The sequence below is a fragment of the Macaca nemestrina genome, chromosome 4 (assembly GCF_043159975.1).
Source record: "Macaca nemestrina isolate mMacNem1 chromosome 4, mMacNem.hap1, whole genome shotgun sequence".
NCBI lineage: Eukaryota > Metazoa > Chordata > Mammalia > Primates > Cercopithecidae > Macaca > Macaca nemestrina.
Window position 1 is genome coordinate 163,658,735 of NC_092128.1, and position 12,532 is coordinate 163,671,266.

Sequence of the window (12,532 nt, forward strand, 5' to 3'; positions counted from 1 at the left end):
ATTTTAGCTTTGTCTTCAAGGGTTATGTTTTAAACATCATTTTGTGGATACTCAGCAATTCATTTTGATTTAGTCATTTATTGGTGATTACCTCTTGATTCATCAAAGTAGAAATCCTGGTTGGTTCTGGAGTGCTTCATTTATGCAAAATTTGGTTAAGTCAAAAAGGACCATTCTTGCAGCATGGTTACCATCAACCTTGTTAGCCTCATATGTTTAGGGAAATTGTCTGTTTCATGGCTAAAATTTTTGCAAATGATTATGTCCATGTGAAGTTATATGAAATATACAGTGGTGTGTGTGTGGAATACAGGGAGACTTATCTGGATCATGGGGACCAACATATGAATATTAGCTATTTTAATGAGCCTCCACAGATTTAACAGGTGTATGTTAACCAGTTGTACTTGCATTATTATTACATATAATATTATACACAATATATAGATATATACAATGTGATATACATATAACTGAATAAAACAAATTAATTATAAATGGAGAGAGAGAGAGAATATATTCAAAATAGAATGAAAAGTAGGTGTAGAAGGAATCATTGAAATAGGAAATCTCCATTTGGCAATCATGTTAGTAATAATTTACTCAAACATCTATGGTTGTTATCACTAGTATACAAAAGTTGGATGAACATTGAAATATTTGCATAGTTTTAAAATACTTCCCTCCAGAATTCTCATCAATTATAAAGAGGAAAAGTGTAACATCACAGCAGAGATAGCTAGCACACTAGTATAACTGAGTGATTAAAGTCAATATTCCCAGGAATGTGATAGATTGACAGGCAATGATAAAAACACAGAATTACTTCTGTGATATTCCTGCCAAAAATGCATAACATGAATTTCATCATGAAAAAACATCAGATAAACCCAAACTGAGGAATATTTTACAAAATAACTGGCCTATTAGTCTTCAAAAATATAAGGTCATAAGAATCAAAGAAACATTGAGGAATTATTTCAGAATAAGCAAAGCTAAAGAGATACGATGATCAATGTAAGGAATGATCCAGGATTAGATTTATTTTAGGATATTATTGGGACATTGCCAAATTTGAATGGGATGTCTTGGCAAGGAGTTTTGTGGGACTACTTTGTACTGTACTTGTCATTTCTCGTAAAGTTTGAAATTACATCAACACACACACACAAATGAACTGATACTGCTACTAATATCTCAAGTGACTCCTAGCCTATTGGAGGATGTACTAATAAAATAAAATTGTCATAAAAATTCGGGACTGAGGGTTATTTATTGTTCAATCCTTTGTTAGGCATATTTCTTTTCTTACATAAAGAAAGTGTTCCAATTTCTTGACTGAAACACAGATATACTAATTGGGGAGAATTAGAAGCATTCTGTGATTAACCACAATGCTGACAATCCAAAGGAAAATGTATTAAATTCATTTCTACCAGACTTTTTAATGAATTACTCATCTGCCTCATAATGCTATCCAATTGTATGTCTATTGCACATGAAATATATTTGATTATCTTTTATTTAAAATTATTAGATTCCACCATATTTAGCCATATAACTATCATGACATTTTCTAGCATTTTACTGTTTCACATTTGAAGCAGTCTGAGCAAGATAATATGATTCATAGTATCATTGCTCTGATTATGATGTTGAGGCGAGAGGTTTTCTAACACAAACTTAAAATAACCTCTTGTCACAAATATTACCTTAAATGGGAAAAATGTAATTACTTTTGCACTAACCTAATATAAATGACCTTACATCACATGTCCGGCAGTTTATTACTTATCAACTTTAAAATAATTTTGAAATTATGAATGATTGCCATATTGCTTTTTTTTATAGACTGTCTCAGGTATAGAGAGATATATAACAATTTGAAAAGACCCAACGAAATTTAAGTGTGTTTATTGTACAATAAGCTTCATCCCATGAAATTTTACTCAGATCACAATGAAATGTATTTTATTCGCCATTTCAGGAAAAGAAATCACCAGTAAACCTTCTGAATGTTATGTTTATTCAAGTTCATTATGGCTGAAAAGAAAAGAGGTTTCCTTTGTAGTTGTATTTTTTCAATTTCAGTACAACAAAATGAGATTATATTCGTTTTATGAAAACACCTGAGTTCAGGTATACAAATCTTCTTTTCAAGATTAAGTGTAAGTGAAAAGTTATTTAAAGAATATTATTATCTTGTGCACTCTACCAGGAATGATGAAGAAAGGGATATGTAGAAATGTATTTTTAGAATCAGTGCTGCCCAATTCTTGTTAAAGCCTAAGATTTACATTTGGAGAAAGAAATCTCATAATCACAAATTCTAGCCATCCCTTGTATTAGTTTTTATAAATTATAGTAAACAGATGTGAGGTGTTTATTTAGAGAATGTTTCAGGTATTGATAATGACAAATTTGGTGTACTTTTCTAAAAATTCAAATATAGTTGTAATAATGGACTTTTATGATAGATGCAATGCTATAATTTGATTGGACTGTTTCATTTTTCCCCTGGCACATAAAAGACTCCATTTCTTTAGTTTCCTATCAGCTGGCTGGGGCCAGGTGGCAAGTAGAATATGGGCAGAAGTTATATAGTGCATTTCCAGTTCTGGCACTATGGAGGATATACTAATACACATTCTTCTTATACTTATTTTTTAGTAGCAGGAGGCAAACGACTCAGTGGAAGATGGCAAGAGTCAAAGTGGTCCCAGAACCAATACATGAAATTATCTCCTTCCCTAGTTCACCCCTTGAAGGATAAATGAGAATGTCCTGGATGTCCTGGATGGATGGAGATGTCCTGTAGAACGTCTGACCAAGAACATCCACATTGGACTTTGCATGAGTAAGAAATAAACTTTAATGATATTAATCCATTGTGATTTGGGATTGTTATAGCAACTCCGGTCTGGCCAAGGCAGCTTTCTAGTTTAATCATGAGGTTACCTGGAAACAAACGGGATATGTTTGTTCAAAAGTACGTCATAGTGTATAATTTCTCATTAATTGTCAAGCATAGAGTAACTACATTTTCCCTCCCAATTTCCAGGTTATTTTGTAAGGATGATATGCATTAAAAACAAAAGATTCTGATGTTGATTTATTTCTAAAAGGAACTTGAATCAACATAGATGAGGCCAAGGTTTCTAACCGTCTATATCTATAGTAGCATGCCACCAATGCTGACTGATAGTCATAAAGATGGCTCTAAAACCGTATCAGATGTTTAACCCTAGGGACAAGACATTATCTGAGATCCAAATTATGAAAATATTAGGTCTAATGTGCCAATATTATCTTTAGATATTAATACCCACATAAATTATATAAAGTTTAATCTGTAGAGGTTGACGATTGGCAAGTTCCTCACACACTGCCCTTCAGAGAGCAATTTAAGCTCTCTTACCACACTAACAGAATGCACAACTAATATTTACACAGTGCTGGGCACTACAGAGAACCTTTTCCATAGATTATCCAGTTTACTCCTCACAACCAACCTAGAAACTGAGAATTCCGATCAGTTCTATTTTACAGGTTAAGAAACACAGCCAAGTGGTAGTTATTCTGAGACAGTCTTGTAAGGAACAGCTTTATTTTATTCATCAATGTAGCTTCAATTCTTATTCCAGTGTCTGTTAAATGGTAGACACCAGAAAGGAATTTTCCAAAGAGCTAAATAAGCAAAGAACTAAATAAACAAGGATATCTTTCATGTCCTCTGATCCTACACCCATTCTATGTGCCCATAACTCCACTGGTATTTCAGTTGTATATCTTTTGCAGGGCTCTTACTGTACTTTTTTCTTGTATCTCCAATAAATGTAGACTATATGCCCTATAATAACTCAATGAATAACTTAACTTCTCCTCCTAAATTGAGGAAACTGGAACTCAAATGCACTCTTGGAACTTGTTTTAATTTTGTACTGGAGCAATCACAAACTGACTGATAAAGTATCCCTGTGCTTAGCAAACCCCACTACTCAATTTCAGCCTTATGAATATTTTCTAATAGTAAGAAATGAAAGTAAGAAAAATTAAAAACATATCTCAATTTCCAACTCCAAAAATTAATGCTCACTCCTATCAGATCTCAAAATGATGCCTCAGCCTGGCTAGGAAAAATGGCAATTTCAGTAGAATCTTCAATATTAAAAGAACATTGTATTGTCTGAGTTAATCAATAATGTTCTAAGGAGAAACCTTCTCAGTTATTCAACTGTTATCTAAGCAGAATTCCTCATTCCATTAATGTTTTAAGAATGGAATTTGAGGTTTATAAGTAAAGGTCATAATTTAAATGCAGCTTTTTAATACATTTAACATTTAGTGACTTCCTATACTAAGATATAGGGAAACAACAGTAAAATGCATTACTTTTCCAGCTTTACTGATTTAGGGAAAAAGAAGAGAAGTGACGCATCTTCAGGAATTGGGGGCCTGAAAATAATTGGCATTGATAGTAAATCTAGTAGCCATATATTGATAGACTGACATATAGGGAATTGTTTCTTTCAGATCAAAACTTCAATTTCTTTTGACACATCAAAGTTATTAATTTATGTTCAATTTAGTTTTAAGTCTAGCTTTAGTTTTGTATTGGGGTCTTTTTAAAATTTACACTTTATGAAAGGTCTGTAGCTCTATTCTCATCCAGTTAATTCAACAGGAGCTACTTACAATGTCTTATTTTCCGTGCATTAAAGATGGATGGCGATCTACACCCTATCTAAATGTTAAACTGCACCAGAAGGTGATGTGTACAATTCAAATTAAAAGAGACCCCATTGTCAGTTTGTTTCTATGTGACTGGAGGATAAAGTAGAAATAACTTAAAATTCATTTGTATTTTGAGAATTTTACAAGAGTGGCTAATTTAACTCTCAAGATAACGTCATATAAAATACATACTGGTTCTCTCTCTCTTTCTTGCCATATCCCTTGCCCCATTTTAGTTTAAGTTTAGGAAAGTGAAACTTTAAAACTTTAATTATGTCGATAATTACTCAGAGCTTTGTCTGCCTGATTCCAAAGTCACTAGTTTATTTTTCTTTATTTAAGAAAATAAGGAGTTTCATAAATCAGATCCCTGCACTGGGAGCTCCTTCTTATAGACTGAATTGAGGAAAATAGCACAACCTGCTTTGAGAGAATAACTCCTCTTTAATATAACTGATTAATTCTTCTCTTTTGAAGACCAAAAAAGGGATTAAATCAAGATTCAACAGAGAATTCTGATAACAATTTGCATCTTTTACCTGCCCAATCATTGATAGTATGCTTTTATCTGGTATTATGGATGTAAAATATATCATTAAATTGTACTTACATAAAACACGAATTGTGACCTAAACTTCAACTAAACTTTGTCTCCCATCATCTCTTTAAACAGTATTTGGTGAGTATAATCTGACTTGCTCCTTTATGGAAGCTCCTATAGATGGGTTGGCCTTTCTGCTCTCTTATAGGAAATAAACAAATGTATGATTCTCATTGTCTCAAGAAGTCTGACTTCAGGACATTAAATGTTCAGTCCAAGATGTGAATCAATACTGTGAATCTTATTTAATGTAAAATCTTCCTCCCTTTTAAGATAAGAACTTGATTGAATTTGAAACTCTACTCCATAAGACAAGAAGATTTAAAGGTCAGACTGTTGGGTTCAGTGACTTGCATTTATTTTCCTTTTTGTTCACTCCATCCCCCAAATTAGCTAGCTAGTATATCTGTGCACCAGTGTTGGTTAAGTGGAAAGTGGGACCAGCCACAGGAAAGGGAACAGGGAACCTTTTATTTGATTGGGTCCCATTATGACTTGGATGCACTCTCACAGAATCTGGCAAACATTTCTTTTGAAATCTCATTCTTAGTCTCCTCTCTCCTGCAGTTATCTCATTTTGAATGGAAACATCTCTGCATCTTTAATGAAAGTGGTTACGTACAACACTCCTTAGCCCTAGGCACCTGGTAGCCCCCTGCAGCCTCTTTTTGTTGAGATTTCCCACCTATCTAGGTAGCCTTATTGGACAGGACAGGAGATAACTGCTCCCCAGATTACTCCCTCCTACATGGCATGTATCTGAGTCATGAAGAAAACATACCTTTTGTCTCACCACTCTGGAGTATCAGGGCAGTCCAGGGTGTTAAGACTCTCTTGGCCCTGCCGTACTAGAAGTCCACAGACCAGAATGATCCCAAATGCAGATGGAGCTGCTGAAACTCTAGAGAATCCCGCTGCCCTTTAACTGAAGGGAGGAGTATCACTCCCTTCTCCTTCCTGGGAGATGGGATGGAAATATCAGTGTGTTCCTTTCTGCAAAATAGCCTCCCACAATCATTCAGCTTTTCTGATTTTTTAAATGTTAGTTGAAAAAGAAAGCAATGCTTAAGAGTCATGAGGTAAGTTTGGATGTGTTTTTGTTGTTGTTGTTGTTTTTAGCTATGCATGTTGATTTGTCTATTTTGGACTCTCATAGAGGATATTGGCACCTCAATTGAAACAGACCACGAGAGTTAAATTTAAGCATTCTATTACAGGTATTTGATAATTTTACCATTTGTCAAGATATCATAGCTAGCCATAAAAAACATGGAAAAAGCAGGGAGTAAACGTATCTGAAGCCTGTTTCATGCTAATGTGAAGGATAAGAAGATATTAGATCTCAAACCTACATGTAAATATTAAAACAGGCACTATATAGGCCAGGCAAACAAATAACACTCTGGGTGTATTTAATAGGAAGAAATACAATACAGACAATTAGAAGCTTGCATGGTAGTCTGGAAGAGCTGGGGAATCCAAGTCCCAAGAAACACCTGGCATACTATCTCAGCTGCCGGTAGAGCCAAAATGAACAATTTGCTCATCTGGAAACATAGAGCAAAATCTCACATCTAATATCTATAGCTCTCCTAGTACTTGCCTACCTGGAGAATGCACTAAAGAATAATGGCTTTCTTATTTTTTTTTTTTTTTTTTAATTTTTGTGACAGAGTCTTGTCCTGTCTCCCAGGCTGGAGTGCAAAGACGTGATCTCGGCTCACTGCAACCTCCGCCTCCTGGGTTCAAGAGATTTTCCTGCCTCAACCTCCCAAGTAGGTGGGATTACAGGCACCCACCATCATGCCCAGCTAATTTTTGTATTTTCAGTAGAGACGAGGTTTCACCATGTTGACCAGGCTGGTTTCCAACTCCCAGTGTCCCCGATCAACCCTCCTCGTTCTCCCAAAGTGTTAGGATTAAAGGTGTAATCCTAACAGGTGAGCCATTGCACCAGCAGGAATGATGGCTCTCAATGCCTCTCATCAGCAAAGCCTAATTTACAGCACAACTAAAAGGGATTACCCTGTGTTCCCCAGGGAAGAGTGTAGGAGGGGGTGAAAATAGTGCTGAGTGAACAACAGACATTCCCACACAGAGATGAACATAACTTAAGTTGCTAAAACCTAGCAAAGATAAAGTGGAAAAAATTCTTAAAACTAAGTTTGGCAGCAGGAGTGAAAAATTATAAATCATCTCAGCAACATGTGACCTCAAATAAACACATGAATTAACAAATACTCTGTAAAAATACTGCCATACTTTGATATGAAAGAACACCGAACATTCATTAAATTTGCCTGCAGCTCTGGGGGCTCCTGTGGCTTTCTTCTTTATCAGAGCCAGGCCTACACACCAGCAACCATGTCCAAGGGACCTGCAGTTGGTATTGATCTTGGCACCACCTACTCTTGTATGCGTGTTTTCCAGCACGGAAAAGTAGAGATAATTGCCAATGATCAGGGAAACCGAACCACTCCAAGCTATGTTGCCTTTACGGACTCTGAACAGTTGATCAATGATGCTGCAAAGAATCAAGTTGCAATGAACCCCACTAACACAGTTTTTGATGCCAAACATCTGATTGGATGCAGATTTGATGATGCTGTTGTCCAGTCTGATATGAAGCATTGGCCCTTCATGGTGGTGAATGATGCTGGCAGGCCCAAGGTCCAAGTAGAATACAAGGGAGAGACCAAAAGCTTCTATCCAGAGGAGGTATCCTCTGTGGTTCTGGCAAAAATGAAGGAAATTGCAGAAGCCTACCTTGGGAAGACTGTTACCAATGCTCTGGTCACAGTGCGAGCTTACTTTAATGTGTCTCAGCGTCAGACTACCAAACATGCTGTAACTATTGTTGGTCTCAATGTACTTAGAATTATTAATGAGCCTGTAATCCCAGCACTTTGGGAGGCCGAGGTGGGCGGATCACGAGGTCAGGAGATCGAGACCATCCTGGCTAACACGGTGAAACCCCGTCTCTACTAAAAAATACAAAAAATTAGCCGGGCGTGGTGGCGGCGCCTGTAGTCCCAGCTACTCCGGAGGCTGAGGCAGGAGAATGGCGTGAACCCGGGAGGCGGAGCTTGCAGTGAGCCAAGATCGCGCCACCGCACTCCAGCCTGGGAGACAAAGTGAGACTCCTCCTCAATTAAAAAAAAAAAAAAAAAAAAAAAAAAGAATTATTAATGAGCCAACGGCTGCTGCTATTGCTTATGGCTTAAACAAAAAGGTTGGAGCAGAAAGAAACGTGCTGATCTTTGACCTGGTAGGTGGCATTTTCGGAGTGTCAGTCCTCACTATTGAGTATGGAATCTTTGAGATCAAGTCCACAGCCAGAGACACACACTTGGGTGGAGAAGATTTTGACAACTGAATGGTCAACCATTTTATTGCTGAATTCAAGTGCAAGCATAAGAAGGACATCAGTGAGAACAAGAGAGCTGTAAGACGCCTCTGTACTGCTTGTGAATGTGCTAAGCATACTCTCTTCCAGCACCCAGGCCAGTGTTGAGATCGATTGTCTCTATGAAGGAATCGACTTCTATACCTCCATTACCCATGCCCAATTTGAAGAATTGAATGCTGACCTCTTCCACGGAACCCTGGACCCAGTAGAGAAAGCCCTTCGAGATGCCAAACTAGACAAGTCACAGATTCATGATATTGTCCTGGTTGGTGGTTCTACTCTTATCCCCAAGATTCAGAAGCTTCTCCAAGACTTCTCCAATGGAAAAGAACTGAATAAGAGCCTCAACCCTGATGAAGCTGTTGCATCTGGTATAGCTGTCCAGGCAGCCATTGTGTCTGGAGACAAGTCTGAAAATGTTCAAGTTTGCTGCTCTTTGATGTCACTCCTCTTTCCCTTGGTATTGAAACTGCTGGTGGTATCATGACCGTTCTCATCAAGCGTGATACCACCATTCCTACCAAGCAGACACAGACCTTCACTACCTATTCTGACAACCAGCCTGGTGTGCTTATTCAGGTTTATGAAGGTGAGTGTGCCATGACCAAGGATAACAACTTGCTTGGCAAGTTTGAACTCATGGGCATACCTCCTGCACCCCGAGGTGTTCCTCAGATTGAAGTCATTTTTTACATTGATGCCAATGGTATCCTCAATGTCTCTGCTGTGGACAAGAATACAGGAAAAGAGAATAAGCTTACTGTTACTAATGACAAGGGTCGTTTGAGCAAGGAAGATATTGAATGTATGTTCCAGGAAGCTGAGAAGTACAAAGCTGAAGATGAGAAGCAGAGGGACAAGGTGTCATCCAAGAATTCACTTGAGTCCTATGCATTCAACATGAAAGCAACTGTCGAAGATGAGAAACTTCAAGGCAAGATTAACGATGAGGACAAACAGAAGATTTTGGACAAGTGTAATGAAATTATCAACTGACTCGATAAGAATCACACTGCCGAGAAGGAAGCATTTGAACATCAGCAGAAAGAGCTGGAGAAAGTTTGCAACCCCATCATCACCAAGCTGTACCAGAGTGCAGGAGGCATGCCAGGAGGAATACCTGGGGGATTCCCTGGTAGTGGAGCTCCTCCCTCTGGTGGTGCTTCCTCAGGGCCCACCATTGAAGAGGTTGATTAAGCCAACCCAAGTATAGATGTAGCATTGTTCCACAAATTTAAAACATTTGAAAGAGCTAAATTTGCAGCAAATTCTGTGGCAGTTTTATAAAGTTAAGCTGCTATAGTAAGTCACTGGACATTCTCAATACTTGAATATGGAACATGCACAGGGGAAGGAAATAACATTGCACTTTATAAACACTGTATTGTAAGTGGAATTAAATAAAACTATTTAAAATAGGCACCAAAAAAAGAAAGAACATAGAATTGAGTTAGTTCTAAGAACGTCCATGTACGTGTGGATACATAGATACAATTATCTAAAGGATAATTGCTGTAGATGTCAATCTAGATAATTGTAGTGGATGTCAATCTATCGTCTTCAAAAACATATGAACTGAATTAACCAATTATCCTGGTACTTTTCAATTTTCCAGTAAAAGTGACCTTCCTTTAGAGAAAGCACATAATCAGATTTATGTTTTATGAATCTGAGATATGATGAAGAGCAGTGCATTGTAACAGGCTTAAACTCATCTTCTTTTAATCTTTTTTGTTGAAAATATTTAATTTGTTGTTACTTATTCTGCTCAATATGTTGACTTAAATCTTTTTCTTTGTTTTTATTTATTTATTTTTTATTATTATTATATTTTAAGTTCTAGGGTACATGTGCATAACGTGCAGGTTTGTTACATATGTGTACTTGTGCCATTTTGGTGTGCTGCACCCATCAACTCATCAGCACACATCAACTCGTCCTTTATATCAGGTATAACTCCCAATGCAATCCCTCCCCACTTCCCCCTCCCCATAATAGACCCCAGTGTGAGATGTTCCCCTTCCCGAGTCCAAGTGATCTCATTGTTCAGTTCCCACCTATGAGTGAGAACATGCAGTGCTTGGTTTTGTTTTTATACTTTAAGTTCTGGGATACATTGTCTCAGCCCAAAATCTCAGCAAAGTCTCAGGATACAAAATCTATGTGCAAAAATCACAAGGATTCCTGTGCACCAATAATAGACAAACAGATAGCAAAATCATGAGCAAACTCCCATTCATGATTGCTACAAAGAGAATAAAATACCTAGGAATACAACTTACAAGGGATGTGAAGGACCTCTTCAAGGAGAACTATAAACCACAGCTCAAAGAAATAAGAGAGTACACAAACAAAATGAAAAACATTCCATGCTCATGGATAGGAAGAGTCAATATCGTGTAAATAGCCATACTCCCCAAAGTAATTTACAGATTCAATGTGATTCCCATCAAGCTACTATTGACTTTCTTCACAGAATTAGAAAAAAACTACTTTAACTTTCATATGGAAGCAAAAAAGAGCTCATATAGCCAAGACAATCCTAAGCAAAAAGAACAAAGCTAGAGGCATCACACTACCTAATTTCAAACTATATGACAAGGCTACAGTAAGCAAAACAGCATGGTACTGGTGCCGAAACAGAGATACAGACCAATGGAACAGAACAGAGGCCTTAGAAATAACACCACACATCTACAACCACCTGATCTTTGCCAAACCTGATGAAAACAAGCAATGGGGAAAGGATTCCCTATTTAATAAGTGGTGTTGGGAAAACTGGCTAGCCATATGCAGAAAACTGAAACTGGACCCCTTTCTTACACCTTTTACAAAAATTAACTCAAGATAGATTAAAGATTTAAATGTAAGACCTAAAACAGTAACAACCCTAGAAGAAAACCTAGGCAATACCATTCAGGATATAGGTATGAGCAAAGACTTCATGACTAAAACACCAAAAGCAATTGCAACAGAAACCAAAATTGACAAAAGGGACCTAATTAAACTAAAGAGCTTCTGCACGGCAAAATAAACTATCATCAGAGCGAACAGGCAACCTACAGAATGGGAGAAAATGTGTGCAATCCACCCATCTGGCAAAGGGCTAATATGCAGAATCTACAGGGAACTTAAATTTACATGAAAAAAAGCAAACAGCCCCATCAAAAAGTGGGTGAAGGATATGAACAGACACTTTCAAAAGAAGAAATTTATGGGGCCAACAAACAAATGGAAAAATTTCATCATCACTGGTCATTAGAAAAATGCAAATCAAAACCAAAATGAGATACCATCTCATGTCCATTAGAATGGTGATCACTAAAAAGTCAGGAAACAGTATTTTATTGATGATTTTTGTGTGAATGTTCATCAGGGATATTGGTCTAAAATTCTCTTTTTTTGTTGTGTCTCTGCAAGGCTTTGGTATCAGAATGATGTTGACCTCATAAAATGAGTTAGGGAGGATTCCCTCTTTTTCTATTGATTGGAATAACTTCAGAAGGAACGGTACCACCTCCTCCTTATACCTCTGGTAGAATTTGGCAGTGAGTCCCTCTGGTACTGGACTTTTTTGGTTGATAGGCTATTAATTATTGCCTCAATTTCAGAGTCTGTCATTGGTCTATTCAGGGATTCAACTTCTTCCTGGTTTAGTCTTGGGAGAGTGTGTGTGTCCAGGAATTTCTCCATTTCTTCTAGTTATTTCTAGTTTATTTCTAGTTTATTTTCTAGTTTATTTACTAGAGGTGTTAATAGTATTCTATAAAATACTGGCAAACCAAATC

At 37.1% G+C, this 12,532-nt stretch overlaps 1 long non-coding RNA gene and 1 pseudogene across 1 annotated transcript in view; both read left to right on the forward strand.

Annotated features, from left to right (window-relative positions):
* LOC105498549 (uncharacterized) overlaps positions 1–12,532 on the forward strand; it is a 65,346-nt gene that overhangs the window by 20,436 nt on the left and 32,378 nt on the right. Inside the window, exon 2 of the long non-coding RNA XR_011621745.1 lies at positions 2,671–2,857. This is a non-coding gene — a long non-coding RNA (uncharacterized lncRNA). The remainder of the gene's footprint in view (positions 1–2,670; positions 2,858–12,532) is intronic.
* LOC105498547 (heat shock cognate 71 kDa protein-like) lies at positions 7,672–10,129 on the forward strand (annotated as a pseudogene).